The following is a 25,161-nucleotide window of genomic DNA, read 5'->3' on the forward strand; positions in this document are numbered from 1 at the left end:
AAAGTCAATTCAAGGAAAATTAGACTCGCACATATCGGAAACAGATAAAAGATTGACTTCTATAGAGGGAAAGCTGGAGTCATTTTCGCGTACAGTAGAAAGAATGGATGACTGTGAGCATGCAGTGAACAATCTAAATCATCAGGTTGCAACGATAATGAGCAAAATAGATGATCTCGAAAACCGCAGTCGACGGAATAATTTGATTGTATACGGGGTAAATGAACGTGAAACTGAAACGCCAAATTCTCTCCGGGAATTTGTCTTGTCGGGAATATTTGAGGAAAAGCTGGGCATTAAGGTCAGCAGCCTCGAACGTATCCATCGCTTGGGTAAAAAGACACCAAACAAAACTCGCCCAATAATTTTGCGTTTGTTTGACTTTAACGAAAAAATGGAGCTGCTAAGAAACTCAAGGAAATTTAAGGGAACGAAAATTTCAGTCTCGGAAGATTTTTCGCTTAAAATTCAGAACATCCGGAAACAGTTATGGGCTACAGTTAAATATAAAAGAAAACCCGAAGATAAAGTATATCTTAAGTATGATAAGTTGGTTATTAATCAGGATGTGTATGTGTGGGATAACGTAAATTGTCGAAGATGTAAGCTAACGGGCTCTGGGATTGATGACGTGAACGACGCACAAGATCATCTTGCTAGCACTTCCCAGTCCGGAAGAGGTAGGGACGGTGACAGGCTGCGCGAACACACACGCGAAAGAGTGGCCAAATCTATTCCGGGCGACCGTGACCGAGTACGTTCAAATGAACAAGCGTATTCCACCCGTGCTCGTAAAAATCAGGCAGCGACATCTTCGAATTCGCAGACACTGTCAGAAGCGTCATAGCTACGTGCAGGAAGTGGTGGCGAACATGTTACTTTCTTTCCATCTGTTTCAGTTACGTTTACTAACATAAGAAGTGTTATGAATAAATGAGATCAGCTTAACTCTGTTGTCAGCTCAACGAACGCAGACCTAATCTTTCTTACGGAAACATGGCTTAGTAAACATGTCTGCAGCTCTGAAATTTTCCAAGGAGATAAAACATATAATGTATATCGTTTTGACAGAGATGGTAGACATGGGGGTGGCACACTCATAGCCGTATCACAGAGCATACCTTCATTTTGCGTAGATGTTCCTTCCAATCTAGAAATTGTTTGGGCTTGTATCACTTTAAATAACACAAGAATTTTATTGGGCGTCTGCTACCGCCCCCAAACAGCGCAGTGACATTTATTGATGATTTACATGACGTTATGAATTCTATTGTTTGTCAGTATCCCAGTTCTCCTATTTTTTTATTAGGAGATTTTAATTTTCCTGATATCATGTGGTCTGACCCACCTTCTTTTCAACGTGTTTCAACTCAGAGTCAACTTTTTTTGGATCTGTGTGCGTGTTTTAATTTGACACAGCTGGTAATGAAACCAACAAGGTATGTCAATGATACAGCGAACACACTTGATTTAATTCTGTCCACACACCCTGACCTTCTATCTTCCCTTACGTATCTTCCAGGCTTAAGTGATCACTCGTTGTTAAATTTTGATCTCAAAGTTGCTCCCCCAATCAATAGTAAAAAAGTAAAGCTTATTTCTGATTACAATAAAGCCAATTTTGATCTTATTAATGAAAAACTGTGCAGCCATCTGGACACATATCTGCCAGAATTTGATCAGCGAAGCGTGCAGGAAAATTGAAGATTATTTTGTTTAAAAGTAAACGAACTGATTGATGCGCATGTACCCGTCAGGCGTATTCAATCTGATGCTAAAGCACCTTGGTATACTAACACCCTAAAACGTCTTTCCAATAAAAAACAGCGACTTTTTCGTTCAGCTAAACAACGTAACACGATTGATAGGTGGGAAGCATACTTTGCAGCTGAGGTCGAATATTCCCGAGCTGTATCTGACGTCAAAGAGAATTTTTTTAAGAACACTTTACCGGGTCTATTGTTGAATGACCCCAAAAAGTTCTGGAAGACTGTTAATATAAATGACGACGGCTTAATTTCTCTTAGCGATGAGTCTGGGGCGTTAATCCCTCCAGCAGAATATCCATCAGTGTTTAATAATGTTTTTTCAAATAGTTTTTCTGTAGCTGATGGAAATGTATCGTATGACGTTCCACGTTGTGAGTTTAGCCCTATGTTTCCAATTTCCATGGAACCTACTGGAATTGTAAAGTTAATTGATTTTTTGGAAGTATCATCGTCATGTGGAAGCGATAATATTAACTCAAAATTTCTAAGACAAACTAAAATGTACTCATCCTTTTTTTTGGCCAAAATTTTCCAGCAATCTCTTGAGTGTGGAACGCTCCCAATAGAATGGAAAACTGCGAAGGTGGTTCCACTGCATAAGTCCGGTAACAAGCATTCTCCATTAAATTATCGACCCATTTCACTAACAAGTATTTCTTGTAAAATAATGGAGCACATTTTGTACTCTCATATTTTCAATTACTTAGAATCCAATTCATTTTTCGCTCCTGCTCAACATGGTTTCCGTCGCTCATTTTCTTGTGAAACGCAGCTGCTTCATTTCACCCATTGTTTGCATGCTATACTGGACAAAAACCATCAGGCTGACTGTATTTTTCTCGATTTTTCTAAAGCATTCGACAAGGTTAATCATAAGTTACTAATGCTTAAACTTTTCTTCATTAAGCCTAGATCCTAACTTGTTAACCTGGCTGGAAGGCTTTCTAACCAACCGCTCACAATATGTAACTCTAAATGGCGTTAATTCATCCCTGACTGATGTTGTATCGGGCGTACCCCAAGGTTCAGTTTTAGGCCCGCTTCTTTTTCTAATATTCATTAATGATTTACCAAGTTGTGTTTCTTCCTCCATGCATTTATATGCAGATGACTGTGTAATTTATCGGAAAGTTCATGATGATGATGACGTACGCATTTTGCAATCTGATTTAAATAATATTACTCTTTGGTGCAAAAAATGGCGTATGGAATTAAACCCTAACAAATGCAAACTAATGCGCGTTTCCCGGCAAGGCGCACGCCCTTCAAAATATACACTAACCGACATTCAACTTGAATCTGTAAACTCATACCGTTATCTGGGTGTTACTATATCGTCGACATTAACCTGGAAGCCTCATATTGATATAATAATCGCCAACGCTAACCGCATGTTAGGATACTTACGACGAAACTTCAGAACGGCCCCAGTTAACTTAAAACTTCTTCTTTATAACACTCTTGTACGGTCAAAATTGGAATACGCAGCCTCTATTTGGGATCCTAACCACACGTTTCTGCATAAAGCTCTCGAACTAGTTCAAAATAACGCCGTTCGTTTCATTCTGTCTAATTATAATCGAACAGCTAGCATATCATCAATGAAATCCAGTTTATTGTTACCCTCTTTGTCATTGCGCAGAAAGTTTTTTCGACTTTGCCTGTTTCATAAAGTGTATCATCATCAGTCGCTGCGAGACCATTTCTTTACATTGCCTAGCTATTACTCTTCCCGTCTGGACCATCGGAATAAAGTTGGATTAACACGTTGCCAAACAAACACTTTTTTTTATTCATTTATCCCGCATACATCAAACGACTGGAACCACCTTCCAGCAGATATCGCAACTATACCTGATTATTCTCTTTTTCGCCAATCTTTGTCTACATTTCTGTTTGGTGAGCCAACATGAGTCATTTTATTTTGTTTATTTTTTTCCGTAAAATATATTGCTTGCCGCTTTTGCCAATGGCTGTGTGTTTTTGATATTTCAATTTCTTGTTGTTTGTTTTTTACTGTTTTGTCAGTTTGTTTTATTTTTGCTTTGCCCCTCCCCTCTACAATGCTTCGGCGCTTGAGGGTATGTACAATAAATAAATAAATAAATAAACAGCCACACTCACAGTTCAGTTTCATGCACTCATTTCGTTTCAAAGCGAGTTTCTGTTTGCTTCAGCTCGCTTGGTGGCGATTTCGAAACTATACACTCCTGTGAAAACGGGGCATCATTCTTAGGTGGGACGAAAGCAGGAGCGGACCCAAAAAAATGAAAGTCGTTTACAACTCTGTTACGCCGAATTAGAGCGCAGCTTTTGAGGAGGAGGATGGAAGGGTACTGAGGGGGATGGAAGGGTATTCCCTTCTAACTCCTCCTCACCTCGTCATCCTGCCTGCTACTCCACCACGGGGTCACGTGACCTCAGGGGGGGTCACGTGACTCCCTTGAGGTGACGTGACCCCCCAGAGGGGTCCTGAGGACCCGCCTCAGGACCCCCCTTAGGGGGGCCATGAGGACGTTTCGGCACGGTGCCGAAACGTCACCATGCCGAAACGTCGCCGCGGTTACGCCGACGGCGACGCCGCTCAAGCCGGAAACACGCGCCTAGAGGCCTGACCACACTAGCGTGAACGGCGCCACCGGGCTAAGTCGGCGGGCGGCACCGCCGTCCGGCGTCCCAACGCGACGAGTCCACATTGGCCTCCGTTTTGCGGGCGACACGTGACAGCACTGGATCTCACGATCGCGCCTCCCGTCGTATTTTCTGCTCTTTCGTTGTCTGCTCTTCGTTAGATATATTCGTTTTGGCTCTCATCTTTCGCATATATCATCATCGAAACCGCAATCGCTGCCTACATGGTAGGTGTTCATGATAACCTGGTAATCAGCGTGAATGTGATTATCCTAGCCCGCTCGTTGATCTTGCGACGTCGCCGCGTTCTGAAGGGGAGGAGGCACAGGTTTTGGGTCCGGCCGAGTCGGTTCTACCGAAACACCAAAGGACAGGTCAGTGCTTTGCTGCCCCGGCGCCGCGCCAGAGATGAAGGCTACTTTCGTAAGTGTCACCAAATCAACACGACATCAGTCACAACGCAGACGACATCGTAAGTGTCACCAAATCAACACGACATCAGTCACAACACAGACGACATGCCAGAAGTGCCACGGAGAAACTCACTTGTAATTCCGAATTCCTCTCCTATAATTTCCCAGCGATTGTTCTTAGCGTCACTATCTAGGTAGTCTGGCTGCGTCTTGTCATATAAAGAGGGGAACAGTCGCACAGTTTCAAGCAACCGCTCCTTTGGGGAAGGCATCGGGGGGAAATAGGGATAGCAGACGACACGAACGTCCTTCGGAACGTGAAACACGCGTGGAGGACCGGCCTGAGCGTTGCCATGGCATCGCAACGTCACTATCTACGCCAACTCCCATTGGCTCCTCTCTTCTGCGGCGCGGAGCGGCGAGCTCCGAACTGCGCAGGAGCGGTTGGCTCTGCGGCGCTGTACGTCGCGCCGGTGAAGCCGAAAACCGGTTTTGGTCGACAGCCGGCCGCGCCGACCGTCGCGCCGCAGGCCTCCGCGACGCCAATGGGCGCGTTCAGGAGCGGCCCCGGAGTCAAGGAGTCACTGAATCCTTCCACTGGACGGCCAAAAGTCACTTCCGGTTCACGTAACTCCGGGGCTTCGGAGTCAAGCTCCGAAGCACCGAGTCCGGAGACGGTGCACATAGAGTCAAAGGAGCTAAAGATGACGTAATTTCCTGACTGGTGACGATTTCCGGCGCTAAAAGAGAAACAAACGAACAAAGTGGCTGGATAAGCTGCGTCGGTTCTGTCGCGGGTGTGCGGTTTGCTCGCTTTTGTTAATGAAAAGTGCTCAAGGTAAGACGAATAACGCGTTCGAATTTCTTTTCCAGGTAAGGCTCTTTTCGGAAGATGCATTGGACCGTATTTTGTTTGGTTTGAATATGCTAATAAACAACGTAAACGTTCACTTGACGTCGTGTCTTGGTCGTCGTTGCACGGAAACTCGGTGAATATCGACGATAGTCCTGTCCGCGCTCAACAGAGCAAGGCTGGGTATGAACGCGACTTTGGAAGCCGGTTGGACACTCACGCAGAGCATGATACCGATTAATGTTTTGTTTGCGTAGCTAAATCGCGGTGCACGTTGGCTGAGGCTCGCTTCGGCCGACAAAACCTTGATCGCCGAGCGCGGCCGAACTGCCCGTGTGTATTTATACGAATACATTTTATAGGAAGTTCGTTACGAAGGGCAGAACAAATGTATGGCCGTATAAAAGTATCGCAACCGGCGGCGTAGATTCGCCGAGCTCTATATTTTGCGTGGGATGACGACGTTTTTTGTCGGTTTTTATAACAGGAGCTGCCTTTGCACCGCCAAGCGAAGGGCTCGATCGCGTTGCATTGCTTCGAACAGCAGCGCTGATGTGTACAGTCACACGCTTTTTCTTCAACGACCTTGTAAAGACTCCTTCAATACCGGCGTCAAATAAAAGCGATCGTGCTCGCCATCGTCTGCTTCCAGTTTATTCGGAGACCGTCTGGCACAGGGGAGGAACCGGAAATTGCGTAGAAGCAGGTTTCTGGTTTTTTTGCCGTTCAGTAGGCACTCCGATGACTCCGACTCGAGTGACTCCGTTCGGAGCTGAGGGAGCCGCCACTGGACGCGCCCATTGTGGTCGTGCCTTAAGAGCTGCGCTCTAAAACGGGACTGTCCCGGTCAAAACGGGATGTCTGGTCACCTTAGCCAAACTGCATTGCTGGTTGCCTACATGCACACCAATAAGCCCGTTTCAGTATGACTTAGCAAACTGTGGAAGCTACGACTCACTGGGCCAATTAGAGCGTCGCATAGAGACAGGTGGCATCTAGAATGGACGCCTGTGAGACGCTGTCACGTGTTTCACTCCAATTAATTTACTGGCTCATCGGGATTCGTAGAAATTGCCGTGTGCCGTTTGCCTGCTTACACTGAGAAGGAGAGGACGGCGGCGCGCGGCGCCGCAAAGTCGCGGAGCCTGCCCTGCGGCTGGTCCATATCACATGAGCGAATGACGTTTTAGCGAACAGCGACATTTGAGCGAATCGACGTTTTAGCGAATAACGAGGGCGCGCGTTAACCCATTCGCCGCGTTGCGCTTACGCCGGTTCGCGGCGACAGTCTGTGGCGGCTCATTACAAAAATGTTAACCCATTTGGCCCACCCGAAAACGCCGCTTTGCGGCGTCAGACTATTCGTTAAAGCGTCATTCAGTGAAACGTGGGCGTTCGCTAAAACGTCATTCGATCAAGTGAGTGCCTCCTGCCCCACGGTCGCGGCCGGGTTGCCGGCGCACCGGCTGGACGCGACTTCGAGGCGCGAATTGCCCGGACTTCTCGGGCTTCGTGCAAGACGCTGTGCTCCCCTTGCCCGTTGTTTACTCATGTTGCGTTTTTACATTATTATGGTTGAATGCATAGGTACTCAGAGTGAGGTAAAAAGTTCTTGTAAAACAAAAAGAATATCTTTGATAAGCAACTTTTTACAATTCAATTCTAAAACACATCTTATCGCTTGAACGCCTATGACACATATCGCCCGTAATGAAATTTTAGAATCGTGTCGCAGAGGGCAAAATTGATCAGCGGGTCTATGAAGTGTGCTGCGGCGTTGAATGAATACCGTATTTACTCGAGTAATAGCCGCACTATTTATGAACAAGGCCCTTGCGTCTACTTTCCCAGAGAACACATATAGAGCCAATCACTGCGTTGCGTATAAATAACATAGCGAATAACCAGATCGAGAACACGATTCTCTGTAAAAATGCAATCTTCAGAGATGGTATCTTCGCACGAAGTGGTTATCTCTGTCCTGTAAACAGTTGGAATCATGCCGTCAATAGTGGTGATTGGCAATCTGCGTGCTCCGCGGAAAAGCGAACCCTCAGGTTTTCTTTAGAAACAGTGCGGCTATTACTCGAGAAAATAAGGTACTTGTCTCGAACCGATGGTTACAGAAACGCCACGGGTTTGATGATTATGAACATAAATTCTAATATTTCTTGTGAATGTGCGACTAAATTACTAGAGAAACCGTTTGTTATAATTTCCGCGACTTATGAAAACAAATTTCACTCAACTTTAACTTCCCCAATGTGCTGCTAAATTCAGGGAACTAAATGTGCGAAATAATGCTAAATAATATATTGAAAAACACCGCCCAGTTAAATTTTGATATGGGCGGACATAGTGCCCGCGTGAGGTGTTGAGGTCGCAAAGCTGTGCCACTTCATGTCGTGCAAACACGCACACTCAAAGGGACCATGAGACGCCTTCGATATTTTATTTTAGAATTGGAATAGGCTTTAGACAGTGTTGACAAAGTCATTACCTGTACTGACGCTAGTGTGCCGAACAAAGCACTTAAACAGACCCCGCTAGTATTCCCACCGGTAGCGACACCTCGAAAAGACGGGAAGAGCGATTTTCCGTGACGTTCAAGCGTAACATCAGAGTAGGCTCGTAAAGGGCGGTTCACACATGTCTGTGTTTTGAGCTACAGGAACGACAGAGACGACACGAACAACATCACACCGGGACAACCGTGATACATGATTGCCTGATAATGCTGCTCATGGTATTATCTGTCACGCTCTCTAATGTGAACAGAATCGTCACGGTCAGAGTGCCTTCATGTACGCTTTGCTTGGGGTGATGACGTCTGGCCATTTTGTTTCGATCGTTATTTTTATTTTTTGTTCTGAAGCGCGTGAAAGAGCGTCTCAGAGCACGGGCTCGTAGCGCTGACTATGCCAAGGCGACATTTTGTTTCCTTCGATTTCTTTGTGTTTTCCCTATCAGCGCGTGTTGTCGGCATCGGGTACTACAAAGGATGGCGTCACCTTAAACAGAAGGACATTGAGGCACTCTAGTCCTGGTGCCACGTCGTTCATGTCGTTTCTGCCGTTTCTTTCGCTCGTAACGCAGATGTGTGAACCGGGCTTGAGGTAATAGAACGATCTCACCGCCTACTTCGCTACGCCTCCTCTGGCGCAATGCATGCATTCCGGGAACTGTAGTCTCTCCGCACGAGGGTCAACTCCGCTGTAGGCTTGCGCGTGTCGATCACGAACCGTCTCGTGCACTACCGCTGCCTCCTGTGAAGTACAACTATGGCTGCGTCACGCACGCTCCAGTAGGTTGGTTTATTGGTCAAAGCTTGGTCAAAGCGAACGGCGAGCTCTCGTTTTCTTTCTTTGTCAGGAGGTGTCTACAGATACTGCGTTTTACCGGCTGATAACAATAAACTATTGATATGTCGCGCCTGGAATGTTCACTAGAACACACATGGATGAGCACTGTTGAATACTATATGAATAGGATAACGCTTCCAGCGAGAGCTCCAGCACGTAGAATCGGTCAGCTGCCCAATGGCAAAGAAAACGACGTAGACGATAGATCTCTGCCTGCTCCGACTCTACAAGCTACAACAATGTCAATCCCACGTTCATTGACTCTTAAAGACAACTGAAACCGACAGGTTCACCTCTACGTCACTACCTTTTTTGGAACACTTGCTAGACGAGAATGCAAATGTCAGTTTTGGTATTTCGCTTGCATTACTGGACACAAAATAAGCCTCAAATGATTCTATAAAAAAAGAAAGAAAAAAAAAGAGCGGTACACTAGGCCACTACTGCGTCGAGAAACACCCCTTTTAGAAAAAGTTTGGAACGATTCAGCATCTCACGAGCTTCGAGTGTGCACGCAGCCAAGAGAACAACAGAAAGCAGCAATTACGTTCGGCCGTCTGGCTGCCGAGTGCCGAGTCTCAGCTTCATAGGGCACGCTGCTTACGTAAACAAATATCCGCTAGACAGGGCGAGCACGCGCCCAAACGTCACAGCAGCCGCGCAAGGAACGCATCAAATATGCCACTCCTGTTTTTCATTCAGATGCTGCTGCACGCGCCAAGCCCGCCAGCGGAAGGAAGCCTCGTCGCCACGTGCGTCGGTGACGACTGCATCATCCCCACCATCGGCAACGGCACCTCGTCATGGGCGGATCTCAAGCAGAGCCAATGGAAGCCACGAGAACTCGGAACCATGGGACACCAGCCCTTCGATATAAGCCCAGCTACTGCCACTTCGTCCTTCAGTGGGCACAGCAGCCGCGCAAGGAACGCATCAAATATGCCACTCCTGTTTTTCATTCAGATGCTGCTGCACGCGCCAAGCCCGCCAGCGGAAGGAAGCCTCGTCGCCACGTGCGTCGGTGACGACTGCATCATCCCCACCATCGGCAACGGCACCTCGTCATGGGCAGATCTCAAGCAGAGCCAATGGAAGCCACGAGAACTCGGAACCATGGGACACCAGCCCTTCGATATAAGCCCAGCTACTGCCACTTCGTCCTTCAGTGGGCACAGCAGCCGCGCAAGGAACGCATCAAATATGCCACTCCTGTTTTTCATTCAGATGCTGCTGCACGCGCCAAGCCCGCCAGCGGAAGGAAGCCTCGTCGCCACGTGCGTCGGTGACGACTGCATCATCCCCACCATCGGCAACGGCACCTCGTCATGGGCGGATCTCAAGCAGAGCCAATGGAAGCCACGAGAACTCGGAACCATGGGACACCAGCCCTACGATATAAGCCCAGCTACTGCCACTTCGTCCTTCAGTGGGCACAGCAGCCGCGCAAGGAACGCATCAAATATGCCACTCCTGTTTTTCATTCAGATGCTGCTGCACGCGCCAAGCCCGCCAGCGGAAGGGAGCCTCGTCGCCACGTGCGTCGGTGACGACTGCATCATCCCCACCATCGGCAACGGCACCTCGTCATGGGCGGATCTCAAGCAGAGCCAATGGAAGCCACGAGAACTCGGAACCATGGGACACCAGCCCTTCGATATAAGCCCAGCTACTGCCACTTCGTCCTTCAGTGGGCACAGCAGCCGCGCAAGGAACGCATCAAATATGCCACTCCTGTTTTTCATTCAGATGCTGCTGCACGCGCCAAGCCCGCCAGCGGAAGGAAGCCTCGTCGCCACGTGCGTCGGTGACGACTGCATCATCCCCACCATCGGCAACGGCACCTCGTCATGGGCTGATCTCAAGCAGAGCCAATGGAAGCCACGAGAACTCGGAACCATGGGACACCAGCCCTACGATATAAGCCCAGCTACTGCCACTTCGTCCTTCAGTGGGCACAGCAGCCGCGCAAGGAACGCATCAAATATGCCACTCCTGTTTTTCATTCAGATGCTGCTGCACGCGCCAAGCCCGCCAGCGGAAGGGAGCCTCGTCGCCACGTGCGTCGGTGACGACTGCATCATCCCCACCATCGGCAACGGCACCTCGTCATGGGCGGATCTCAAGCAGAGCCAATGGAAGCCACGAGAACTCGGAACCATGGGACACCAGCCCTTCGATATAAGCCCAGCTACTGCCACTTCGTCCTTCAGTGGGCACAGCAGCCGCGCAAGGAACGCATCAAATATGCCACTCCTGTTTTTCATTCAGATGCTGCTGCACGCGCCAAGCCCGCCAGCGGAAGGAAGCCTCGTCGCCACGTGCGTCGGTGACGACTGCATCATCCCCACCATCGGCAACGGCACCTCGTCATGGGCTGATCTCAAGCAGAGCCAATGGAAGCCACGAGAACTCGGAACCATGGGAGACCAGCCCTACGATATAAGCCCAGCTACTGCCACTTCGTCCTTCAGTGGGCACAGCAGCCGCGCAAGGAACGCATCAAATATGCCACTCCTGTTTTTCATTCAGATGCTGCTGCACGCGCCAAGCCCGCCAGCGGAAGGAAGCCTCGTCGCCACGTGCGTCGGTGACGACTGCATCATCCCCACCATCGGCAACGGCACCTCGTCATGGGCGGATCTCAAGCAGAGCCAATGGAAGCCACGAGAACTCGGAACCATGGGACACCAGCCCTTCGATATAAGCCCAGCTACTGCCACTTCGTCCTTCAGTGGGCACAGCAGCCGCGCAAGGAACGCATCAAATATGCCACTCCTGTTTTTCATTCAGATGCTGCTGCACGCGCCAAGCCCGCCAGCGGAAGGAAGCCTCGTCGCCACGTGCGTCGGTGACGACTGCATCATCCCCACCATCGGCAACGGCACCTCGTCATGGGCTGATCTCAAGCAGAGCCAATGGAAGCCACGAGAACTCGGAACCATGGGACACCAGCCCTACGATATAAGCCCAGCTACTGCCACTTCGTCCTTCAGTGGGCACAGCAGCCGCGCAAGGAACGCATCAAATATGCCACTCCTGTTTTTCATTCAGATGCTGCTGCACACACCAGGCCCGCCAGCGGTAGGGAGCCTCGTCACCACGTGCGTCGGTGACGACTGCATCATCCCCACCATCGGCAACGGCACCTCGTCATGGGCGGATCTCAAGCAGAGCCAATGGAAGCCACGAGAACTCGGAACCATGGGACACCAGCCCTACGATATAAGCCCAGCTACTGCCACTTCGTCCTTCAGTGGGCACAGCAGCCGCGCAAGGAACGCATCAAATATGCCACTCCTGTTTTTCATTCAGATGCTGCTGCACGCGCCAAGCCCGCCAGCGGAAGGGAGCCTCGTCACCACGTGCGTCGGTGACGACTGCATCATCCCCACCATCGGCAACGGCACCTCGTCATGGGCTGATCTCAAGCAGAGCCAATGGAAGCCACGAGAACTCGGAACCATGGGACACCAGCCCTACGATATAAGCCCAGCTACTGCCACTTCGTCCTTCAGTGGGCACAGCAGCCGCGCAAGGAACGCATCAAATATGCCACTCCTGTTTTTCATTCAGATGCTGCTGCACGCGCCAAGCCCGCCAGCGGAAGGGAGCCTCGTCACCACGTGCGTTGGTAACGACTGCATCATCCCCACCATCGGCAACGGCACCTCGTCATGGGCTGATCTCAAGCAGAGCCAATGGAAGCCACGAGAACTCGGAACCATGGGACACCAGCCCTACGATATAAGCCCAGCTACTGCCACTTCGTCCTTCAGTGGGCACAGCAGCCGCGCCAGGAACGCATCAAATATGCCACTCCTGTTTTAGAGCGCAGCTCTTAGGCGCCCGTTCCCGGCTTGGGCGGCGTCGGCGTCGCCGTTGGCGTAACCGCGAGTAACCCTCGTAACCCTCGTGAGGGTTACGAGGGTTACGAGGGTTACTCTCACAAGGGTTACCCTCACGAGGATCACGAGGGCTACGAGGCTTGCTAACCCTCGTAACCCTCACGAGTGTTACGAGGGTTAGTTACGCTCAAAAGGGTTACCCTCACGAGGGTCACGAGGGTTATGAGAGTTACTCTCACGAGGGTTATGAGAGTTACCCTCACGAAGGTCACAAGAGTTACCCTCACGAAGGTCACGAGAGTTACCCTCACGAGGGTCACTAGGGTTACCCTCACGAGGGTCACGATGGTTACCCAGGTCACGTGACCCACCTCCCCCGGGTCACGTGACCTGGGGGTGGTCACGTGACCCCTCCCCGAGGCCACGTGACCACCCCCCGAGGCCACGTGACCTGGGGGTCACGTGACCCCTTCCCGAGGCCACGTGACCTCGGGGGGCGGTCATGTGACCCCCCTTGACGTCATCGCCACTAATGACGTCATCAGTGACGTCACTGATGACGTCACCGGCCTCCGCACCGTTATCGTCATCGCCACTGATGACGTCACCAGTGACCTCACTGATGACGTCACCGGCATCCACATCGTCATCGTCATCATCACTGATGACGTCATTAATGACGTCACTGATGACGTCATCGGTATCCGCACCGTCACTGATGACGTCATCGCATCGCAATGGGGTATAGGTGAATGTCGAAACAGTTAATGATTCGATGGTTCAACTAGTAAGCATTTGATGTTTCTATTAAAGAATACAAAAAGCGTCGATCGCCTCGTAGGCCATTCTATATTGTATGCGATTCAGCATTGATTTCGGCCTTGAGCGATGCAAGGCTTTGATAAGGCTGCGTGATAAGGCTTTGTGCAAAGGTTGTTCCAGCCCACAAATCCGGTGACAAACAAAATGTAGCCAATTATCGTCCCATTTCATTGACATGCACAAGCTGCAAACTTTTTGAACACATAATTTCTAAAAGTCTTTATGCTTTTTTCGAAACAAAGAACATTTTTCACAAGAGCCAACATGGATTCCGGCGAGGTCTGTCAATAGTAACACAATTACTAGGTGCATTTGGTGACTTTTCCTGCTCTTCGAACGAGAGAGGCCAAATAGACGCGGTTTGTTTGGATTTATCGAAGGCTTTCGACCGAGTTTCACATAATGGACAGATACAAAACTATTAAAATACGGCGTTAATAAGCCGGTAATTGCGTGGATCCAGGCTTACTTGTCTAACAGAACACAGTTTGTGGCAGTCAGCGGAGCAGTGTCGACCACCCGCAGGGTTACATCGGGGGTCCCGCAGGGATCGGCGCTGGGTCCAGTCTTGTTTTTATGTTACATAAACGACATCGGGAATGATCTCAGCCCCAACGTTACAGCTAGGATGTTTGCGGACGACCTCCTGCTTTATGCTAGAATACGCAACCCCATGGATCAAGAAAACTTAAACTCGGCTATCAACTCTGTTAAGAAATGGTGTGAAAAATGGGGTATGAAAATTAATCCAGGTAAAACTGTATCCGCCAGAATCACTGGTAAAAAAGCGAACATCCTACCCTACACATATCGGTTTGGAAACGATCCCATAGCTCTAGTTGATCACTTTAAGTACTTAGGAGTTACGATATCAACCGACCTCACATGGCATCGCCACATCGACAATGTGTGCAGTACGGCTCGCAAAAAGTTGGGATTTTTGAAGCGAAACCTAAGCAAAACCACAAGTCAGGTGAAATTGACTGCACACACAACATTTATACGGCCCACCTTAGAAAATGCCTGCGCGGTGTGGGATCCGTACCGACACAATCGAATCGAAAAATTGGAAAAAATACAAAGACAGGCTGCTCGCTTCATCCTTTCGAGATACCGCCGAATGGACTCCGTTACTAACACGCTCGAACAGCTCAGTCTCCAACCTCTTCACACCCGCCGAGAGATAGCAATGCTAAAGGTTATTTATATGTTTTCAAAGGACTTACTAAATATGGCCACGTATGATTTTTTACAACCACGTATTACTAGACCAGTAAGGAGGGTACACAATAGGGCTATGCAAGTTCCGCGAATTAATAATGACACATACAAGTATTCATTTTTTGTTAGAACAATTGAAAGGTGGAACAAGCTTCCCGAAACTGTTGTGAATTGTGACTCATTAGCCTTATTCGAGAAATGTTTACTTGAATTATATTAGACTCTCCATTTCTGTTTATGAATGTGTAAAAGAAGTGTTTTTTTCTTGGTTAGATTCATTGATAGCTTGTGTAGCGTGATGTGTACCAGTGCGGTTTTGCAAATTCATATGAAATGTAAGATGTGTTAAGAAATGTATATAACATTGCATGATTTAAAACTGACGTTCCACTCCTGTAAAGCGCCCAGAAGGGCGCACAGTATTTACAAAAAAAATAAATAAATAAAAATCCAAAAAGGCCGCCACGCCGCACGCACCACTCCAGCAACGTAAGCGCACACCGCACTGCGTAAAACGAGTGAGGAAAATATGCGCTTGCGTCACCTGTGCCCTGTTCGTAGCGGACACCATACTGCGCTGCGAACACGTGAAGAACGCGAGACGCCAAGAAGCCAACGTCGTGTCGATGAAAGAGAGAGAGAAAATGTCGCCTAGGCGTCCAAGTAAAAAAAAAACGTGTCGACAAAAAGTATATAGCAAGCTCTCTCGAGCATCGAATGTCGAAACGATCTGCGGATGACACATCGATGAAACGAAAGTCGAAGAAACGATCTGTCTATGAAACCTTGTTCGATGAACTGATTGCCCATTATCGAACTGCGCACCAAGAATGACGCGACTTGTCACGGGAAAAGTGGCGCGCCCTTCGTGATCGTGAGCGCGACAAAGAGACACACGGGGACGACCCCAAATGCTTAAACCACCCCAAACCAAACCAGGCAAAGTCATGCCAAACCAATCCAAACGAAACCAACCCAAGGACGGCTGCACCTATCAAGATAATAAATGCTGGCTGTATCTTATAAAGGCCGAGATGACTAAAAACAGTGCCGGCCGATGATTCCTTAAATCGCAGCCTACACCGGCAGGCACGGTCGATCAACAAAAGCAGAAGCAACTCTGGTGAGAAGGAAAACTCGGCTGACGGACACCACTGCCCACAAAGATTATGGTGAGATTTCAAACCGGAGGTACATCAAGTGAAACCACCCTACCAAATATTACAACCCTCCCAAAACAGAAAAAAAAACAAAAACATTTGGTCGATGCATATGTTTACTATATATATATGCTGCATAAACTTCCGTAGAAGTACGTGTGGGTGGCACAGCAAAAGAAACGGGAGTTATATATGTAGTAATCGTTTATTTTTTGTTTTGTTTTCATTGTTCACTTTATATTGACGTATAATTCCACTCCTCTCTGTAATGCCTTCGGGCCCTTGAGAGCATAATAAATGAAATGAAATAAATGAAATGAAACGAAATTTGTGTACGAATGAGCGAGGCATCCACAGCGAGGCGATTCTCTAATCACTGCGATCTTGTCTGTGTAACCTGCTGGAAGGCGAGTTTGTGTTTTACCGCCGCCCTTGTCAGCAGGCGAAAGTTCAACACATCCACTTTCGTCAGCTTGCATTAAGTTTCTTTCGTCATTATTCCAGGTTAACGAAATTTGGTAGAAATGCGTGCAGCATAAACATAAACATAGTGCATTTCTTTCAAATTGGATAAGCGGTTCAGAAGTTCACTGTTTTGGAGGAATTTCCCCACCGCACGACTCACGCGAAGACAAATCAACGGCTGGTGAGAAACAAAAACAAAACAATAAACACGAAGAAAGCGATTTGAAAGCGTGATGACCTGTGACTGTCATGAGCGTGAGGACCTGTGTGAGTGTGAGGATTGTGAGGAGCTGTGAGTGGGAGTACCGTAAGGACCGTGATGACCTGTTAGTGTGAGGACCGAGAGGACCTGTGAGTGTGAGTGCCGTGAGGACCCTGATGACCTGTGAGTGTGATGAGCGTGATGACCTGTGAGTGTGATGACGTGTGAGTCTGATGATTCGTGATGACCTGTGAGCGTGAGAACCGTGAGGACCTGTGAATGTGAGTGCCCTGAGGACCTTGATGACCTGTGAGTGTGATGAGCGTGATGACCTGTGAGTGTGAGGACCGTGAGGACCTGTGAGTGTGATGACCTGTCAGTCTGATGATTCGTGATGACCTGTGAGCGTGACGACCATGATGATGACGGCGAGTGAGGTTTGGTTTTGTGTTGAACCGTGAGGGTGAGTCCGGGTGATGTCCCTATTTTTAATAAATCGTGATCGTGAGTGGGCGTGAGTTCTGATTGCGGAAAAAATGGTTATCGTGAGTTTGAGTGAGAACAGCTTGAAATGCCGGCCTATGGAAGTGACACTCAGCCGAAACATCTGTCCGGTACGTTCCGCTCGTCGAATATACGTGTTTGCTTTTTAAACTCCTTTGCCCCTTTCTTAACGCTTGCGCTCGAATATAACTGTAAATCCTATTGAGAGTCTTAAAACCGCCAAATAGAACGATCGGAGGTATCCCGTCGAACGTGCACTGCTACCACGGCTACTTTGCCGAGACAACCTATCGTTTCGTATCGTCGAGCGTCGTAGCGACAGCCAGCGCCCTGTCTCTAGCGCCCCCTAACCACCTGCTCTGGGCGAATGCGCAATATGGCTTTGCATCTTCTGTTTGTGAAAAACCATTTAATCTTCATTAATGTGCTCAGCACACATTTTTCAGTAAGATTTAAATTATCCTGCCAAATCTAAAGTGTGCACTAAAGATGAAAAACAATGTCTGATTTTGTATTGTGTTTTTTTTCTAATACCATGATATTTGTCTTCTTTTAAACTAACCCTTCAATTTGTTTATCTAATTTTTTGATGTTTTATATACTTATCCATGCTGCTCTGCATAGTTTTCACATTTACGCAAAATTTATGCGTATCGATTTTTTGTGTTTTTCACGATATTTTTTGTATTTAATATTAACAACGTCCGGTAATCTGGCTAGGGTCATGCTATACCACGTACTCATTAAGCCAATTGATGCGCATCCGGAAATATGCAAATTGATGGAGGCCGCAAAAGACATTTGCACCATAACTCATAACCGGGCACAAAGAAATACTAAAGATATTGTTTTCCTCCAGATTTGATTTCGAAATTGCAGGAAATTTTAGACATTTGAAATATAAATTAGTGTGCTGTTGTCCGTGGTAGAGGCAAAAAATTGATTTTATAATCTGTCGTGTGAACTCCTCATCCGCTGTTTAAAGATACTAAGCTTTCTGACAAATACTGAATAAGTCACACAAAAGTGGTTGCCAACTATGCGCAATACCATAAAACGGTAGACATTTCATGTTTACAATACGCTAAAACTTAGCAAACAATAAAGTGTAGTTAATAACACTCCGGAAGTTGTAAAAAAAAAGGTAATTCTTTTGAACTAAGAAGACACAAAAAGAAAATCGCTCAGGCGTTAAAGCCTCGACGTTCGGAGAGGTACTTCACTTTCAGGTTCGGCCACTTGATGTCAATGACCTAGCTAAGAATAAAGAATTCGAAATCTGTCGTTTGTGCCAGCTTTCATTTTAGAAATGCCCCCAACACTCGTCTGTTCGTTTTGTTTTGTTTGTTTTTCTTGTGTTTGTTTGTGTATATTTGTCTTGTTTGCTTTATTACCTGGTTAAAAAAATAATTCTCGCACATTAGAGGGGAGGGGGGGGGGGGGGGAAGTCGCAGTGTTTATTATTCGGTAAGACGAACCGGAAAAATCGGCGCCTCCACTTAGGAAACCCAAACTTTCACAGAATGTGCATTTAGGTAGTGCATTTTATCTTAATAAATTTCAAGGCGTAGATCTCTTTCTGTATAACATTAAACTAACAAACCTGACAATTTCAACAGCCCACGTTTTAGCAGACGGCCGAGTTAGCAATGGAGGTAACTTATTGTGTCACAGATTCCCAGAAATTGCTGCCATCGTATGCTTGCGCTTCTTTTAAGCCGGGGTCACACTGACGTGTGCAGACTGTCGTTCGTATGATGTGTAAGAGTGTGATCCCGACTTAAGCCGGGTTCGCACTGTTAGTGCATCATACAAAGGACAGTCTGCAAACACGAGTCACCGCAATATCCTTGGTTCGAATACCGCGTCCCAAGTTTCCTCCTCTAAATCATTGTCATGCCGGCATTCGAAGCACTGGTCTCTCAGTGACTCGCGTTCGAATCTGTATGCAGACTGTCTTTTGTATCATGTACGGCGTGCGGCCGTAAGGACTAACGCCTTCGGAATACTTTGATGAATTTGTATTCCAAGCGCACATACCTAAAACTGGGCAGTCGAACACAGTTTCGCAAGACGTTTTATCTATATTTTTTTCAAAGCCTAATTCAGAGGCGATAAAATCATAAAAATAAGACACAAACGGCGTCTCGTTTCCTATGCCCTATACCGGATGTTCGTCGTCTGCACACCGGTTTGTGATGTTGCTCCCAGGTAGTCATTGTTCATATAGTGGCACGAATGACAACGGATGAGGCGATGATAACTGAAGAAACTAAACGTTTAATAGGGCGAACTTGCGCCCTAAAATAAAAAGGAAACAGAAGATAACACAAGAGCGGCGCGAGCGTCGAAGTCGGCGTAACAGCAGAGTCGAACGCTGGGGCGAGACTGACTCCGCTCGCCTTGCGGAGTCCCTTATGTACCCTCGTAGGTTTCTAAATAAAAACCTACGAGGTTCTATCCAAAATCCTAAAAATACAACAATATACAAGATTTGTCATTCGACTGTTCCTGACACCCGAAGCGTTGACAATGTCCGGGGTGCATTTCTTTTTTCTCAAAATTCTTTTTTGGGGTTTTTGGGACTTGCCAATAAGGCGGATTCGTCCTTGTCAAGACGTTTACAATCATTCGCAGTATTCTGCTGCTGACATCAATAAACTAGCAAATAGAAATAGCACTACCTAAATGGGCATTTGGTGAAAGTTCGGACTTCCTATGCGGAGGGGCCGATTTTGCCGTTTGTTTTACAGAAGAATAACCACGGTGGCCACCCTTTATATGAGAATTATTTAAGATAATCCTAAATCATTAAACAAAACTGTTTCCAAACTATTCTCGCTAATTTTGAATGCTATGTGATTATAATGAAGCGATTTTCATTGTAAGGAACGGCAGCACTACCGTGAATTAGTCGAGGATGCTTGCTCTAGTGAACTTAACATTCACATGTCAAAAGTAATGTTAGAGCCGGGGTCACACTGCTCATACATCATACAAAAGATAGTTTGCCAACACGAGTCACCGCAATGTCCGTGGTTCGAAGGCCGCGTGCCAAGTTTCTCCTTAAACTCACTGCCATGCGGCATTCGAAGGAGGGATTTCGCGGTGACTCGCGCAAGAATCTGTATGCAAACTCTCTTTTGTACGATGTATATGCAGTGCGACCCCGGCGGTTTAAATTCAATTAATTATCACAATAGCTCTTCCCACAAACAAGAAAAAATATCGGGAAACGAGCGTATTGAAATATCCTACTTGATATCACATTCTTCGAAAAGGACTGAATCCCAAGATTTTGCAATAACCGCGGCTTGTATTCGGCGGACTTAAACTTTATATTTCGTCGTCGTTTGAAAACTCAGTCGATCTCAAAGCGTCCCCGACACGGCGCGTGTTCCAACATTTGAAATGATGAAGGATTTGCAGTGAGACCAGCTCGTAGTCGAAGGCCATAAAGTTTGTATTTCGTGACCAGTTCAGAGCTCGGCCGATATCAAAAAGTTCCTGGATGAGGCGCGCGTGCTCGAATTCGAAATGACGAATGAATGTTTGAAAATAGTCGAACCATGTCCAATTACATACACGTTTACTCAAATACGGCTCATTTTAGAAGGTTTGTCATAGCAGCAGCTTGTAGTTGAAGCCCTAAATTTTGTGTTTCCTCGACAGTTAAGTTTGCGCCCGAGCTCAAAACGTTTCTCGATGAGGCACGGATACCCAAATTTCTAAAGACGAACGGATGCATAAAGACGGCTGAACCGTCGCCCACTTTGAGAGTGGTTTTAACAAAACGTACTCATTTTTAAGTATTTTTCGTAATACCAGGATGCGCTCGAGGGCTCTACATTCTATACTCCGTCTTTAGTTTGGGACTGAGTTGTCCTCAAACAGTTCTCGGACGAGGCGCGGAGGCCCGAATTTCAAAGGACGAATGAATGCGTAAAAACGGTCGAACCATCCCCACTTTGGGGCGATGCTACTGGGTATGTATCGATTTTCGATGATTTCGCATGATGGACGCTGATGACAAAAATATCATCCGTGTTTTCGCACCACCAGCCTTGCGCCTCTTGTACGAGTGGTAGCAATAGTGTACCACCGTCTTCCCAAGTGCTGCGATTTGTTTTCTAAAATTCACTGATTTTGTGGTTTTTGATGACGCAGATCAAGTTTCTGATATAAACCAAATGTTTATTTTTACTAACTAAAAGCTATTCAAAAATTTTTAGTTAATTATTCAACTTATTGTGATGACTAGCTCTATAAATATTGTCCACGTGGCCGTATAACTTACGTGATTGCACTGCATTAGTGTAGCCTTAACTGATTTTCAAAAATGATGTGCCAGGCCTAAACTAAGCACCCTGTATAGACGCTTTAGACACGCGCCAGATTACAGCCACCATTGCTGACCTTCTCTTGTTTCTGCCCAGATGCCCAGCCACTGAGGCGGGCGTCGACTAGCCTCCACAAAGGCCTACGCTGGGAAGAAGGACAAAGTAGAAGCTAAAAGGTCAATAAGCAAGCCTGCTGTCTTAGTGATGAAGTGAAGTGAACGGGAAAAGAGAAAACAAAAATTGAAGGTCGGTTATGGCGGCGCCTACACACAGCTGCCCTAAAGCGTCTATACATTATACAAATGTAATTAATTAATACATAAGCTGGCGCTCCATCCTACGTCCTGTGCGGAATTAACCATTAATCTTAGCGTACTATTTTATGCTTGATGCTCACTCACAACAGTGAATGTACGAAACTATATCGCACTCCAAGAACTATAAGAACTATAGAAATCCGTGCGATGACTTCTTCGAAATTGTTTAGAAGTTTCAATGTTCTTCGTTTGATCGCGGTATCGCCATGAAATAACAAGGGAGGATGATCAAGTTATCAGTACGTTGCAAACGCGAGAAACTCATTATTTCATTTTTTTCTGTTTTTAAATTAAATTATTTTCTCACTCGGCACACACTCCGATATGGCGGGAATTCGCACTCGACGTAAACGTTAAAGGTGAATACGCCACGTGAAGACAGATAAGTGAGCTGCAAGCACCTGTCGCAAATATCTGGTCATGATTTACGCATAGGCGCTCCGAACAGACAATGCACCCCGTTAACTGCAGGCTGCGCCTATCGAGCGGTGGCGCCACAACTTGTATTCATCGCTAACTCGGTCATCTACGAACAAGTCCGCGTTTGACCCTGGTAAGCTTGTTGATATCGTTTTTACAGGAAGAAACCAAAGCCTTTGAATTTCGCAAGGTAAACTACCCTACCTAAATACCCGTTTGGTGAAAGTCTGAGTATTCTATGTGCAGGCGCCGATTTTTCAGGTTCGCTTTACAGCGTAGGATGCACTGTACTTAGCTGCCGCCACACATATCTGTGATGGTATTCGTGGCACTCCAAATATCGGATTAAGAAAGTGTCCTCTGGCGCGCCCGGCTTGATTTTTTTGTTTTGTTTAATTGGCTAGGTGGTTTCGAAAGTGTTTCAGTAATGGGATTTGAGTCATTTTATCGTATTGTGCCCCAGTGCCATAAGCATTTAGCTCTGTTTGAGACCTTCTATCTGTACGCTTTGTTCGTCGTCTTCCCTGGTACACTAGATACTGGGAAAGTGGCCAATGCAACTGTATAGTTCTCATTGTGCTTCATGAAATGAGTAGTTTTACCTTAACCTCTTCATTCTTGGTAAGCCGATCCAAATTCCAGGTTACAGGTAGTTTTATAAAGACATTCCTTGAATACCGAGATTTTGCTATTCACACACCGGCGACACAAGCGCACATCTTCGCATTGCCACCACATGTGGCGTCGGTGCTTGGCGTCATTGAAAAATAATTTCCTTGCCTTGAAATGCGCAAAAACAGCAACACCATTGTGCGAGATATGGGGAGATCAACATGATAATTAAGTTCATTTCATGCACAGTGCCAAAGGCGCTCATATTGGCGAGGAACGCTTTCAGTACGATGATGCTTGATTGGTGGCGTGCGAGACCAAAAGCGTCGCTGTGATCGGCCTTTCACGATTTCTGCTCTCATCGACGGGAATACGAGCAAAGTCGGACTCTTTCACCAGATTTCCACCGCACGTTTTACTAGCCGTCGAAGATGTCGCACCCTTCTAGTAATCTTGGTTGTGACGACAGGTGTGGGAACCATACAGGCCCGTTTACACACTTGCGTTTGAATACAACCTACTGTGAAAAAGATCGGATTTTAAGCCTCTTAGGCTTAGGACCAGCTCCGCAGCCGCGCATCCGGTCGTTGGCTGTTGCGAGTGACTTAAAACCCGGTCTTGTCTCAGTCAGTCGTATACTCGAACGCAAGTGAGTGAACGGGCCTTAGGAGGGCGCCACTGAAACATCTCGTCGCCAGTAGCGATCTTGGCGGGACTGATTCAGAACGACCCTTTCGAAACTTAATAGGCTTGAATGGACCGAAATGGCGAGTGCTATGGCAGATCAGCCGCTATCCTTGCGAGGTTTCGGTCGTCTGTATGTTAGTATCTGTTTGCGTCCGGCTAGCAGGCAATGAAGGCAATAGGGCTACTTCCCAGGATCTACACGGTTTTCCGCTCATTTTAATCCAAATAGTGGTCAATTTTGCCCAACTGCCATTCAATTTATTTCAAGCGCCATTCCGTTTAATCTTAGCGCTACCCGATTTAATCCCTGGGTCAGTCAATTTACTCCACGATATATACGTCCACGCTTTTGTCAGTGGTTGTGTTTGGCTTTCATTGTTGATAAATTCGAGTAATTATTTACACAATTAGATTTTGTTGGGGACCACTGATAAATTTTTAACTTTAGCTGAATTGACGTTTGGTTTCCTCTGTCCAATTACTCCGACATATTATTTATACAGTTCAGGTAATATAAGTACAAATGCAATTTGTGAATACACTTTTTGTTACTTCTTGCTCTTATTGACACCGCTGACTTAAAATCGCTTCCACTTCTAATTACTTCGACCTATTAATAACAGTATTTGCATAATAAAAGTTCAACAAACATTTGTATAACACTCTCGATTACTTCGAGGAATTATTAACAAAAATATAGCATCGTACAAGCTCATTTGATATTCTGGTTACTTTTTGGTTATATAGCTATTATTGACAGAACCAACTTTATACAACAAAACATTTCATTACTCAATCGATAACTCTTAATTTATATTGACAAAGCGATCTCATAAAGTTCAGCTAAGTGTTTGATTACTGCTTTGATTTGTCCGTGTTACTATTCACCCAACTGACTAAATTAAGTCAGATAACTTAGTGGTTATTTTCTATCTTTCCCCGCTATATTAGTCACAGAACTGAGTTAATATCAGCATTATTAACATCTTGATAACTTTGAGTAACTAGTGACCTATTTGACTTTGTATCGGGCTAGCTGACAGTTAAGTACTCTTTATTTTCATGTTCCCTTGCGGTCAAGTCGGTTTCAGAGCCCGTTCTGCCCTCGCACTTTATATGATACGTCTCCTTTAACTAGAATGCAACTGGAATTTAACAGGCTTTATCAATCCGCTATAGACATTTTTAGTGACGTGACATCTTTTCGACGTACACTGGAGTCGATAATTTGTGTATAAGTTTGGATCTATGTGGCTGTGTGCATTTCATTTCCAGTGACGGACTGTGTTCTGCTATTTAGGCTGTGTTGTTTGTGAACACAAGATACAGATTATTATTATTAGTAGTAGTAGTAGTAGTAGTCGTAGTTAAAAGTAGTTAGTAGTAGTAGTAGCGGTAGTAGTAGTAATAGTAGTAGTCGCAGTATCCTCACTCTCATTATTACCTCGAGCGTTTATACCACGGAGGGATTTCTTCTCGGCTTAGCTCCCATTTTGATCACTCTTTTTATTACTTCGATTTTCTATTGACCCAATGGA

This window comes from Ixodes scapularis, unplaced genomic scaffold (genome assembly GCF_016920785.2).
Source record: "Ixodes scapularis isolate PalLabHiFi unplaced genomic scaffold, ASM1692078v2 PGA_scaffold0__279_contigs__length_252992795, whole genome shotgun sequence".
In the NCBI taxonomy this organism is placed as follows: domain Eukaryota; kingdom Metazoa; phylum Arthropoda; class Arachnida; order Ixodida; family Ixodidae; genus Ixodes; species Ixodes scapularis.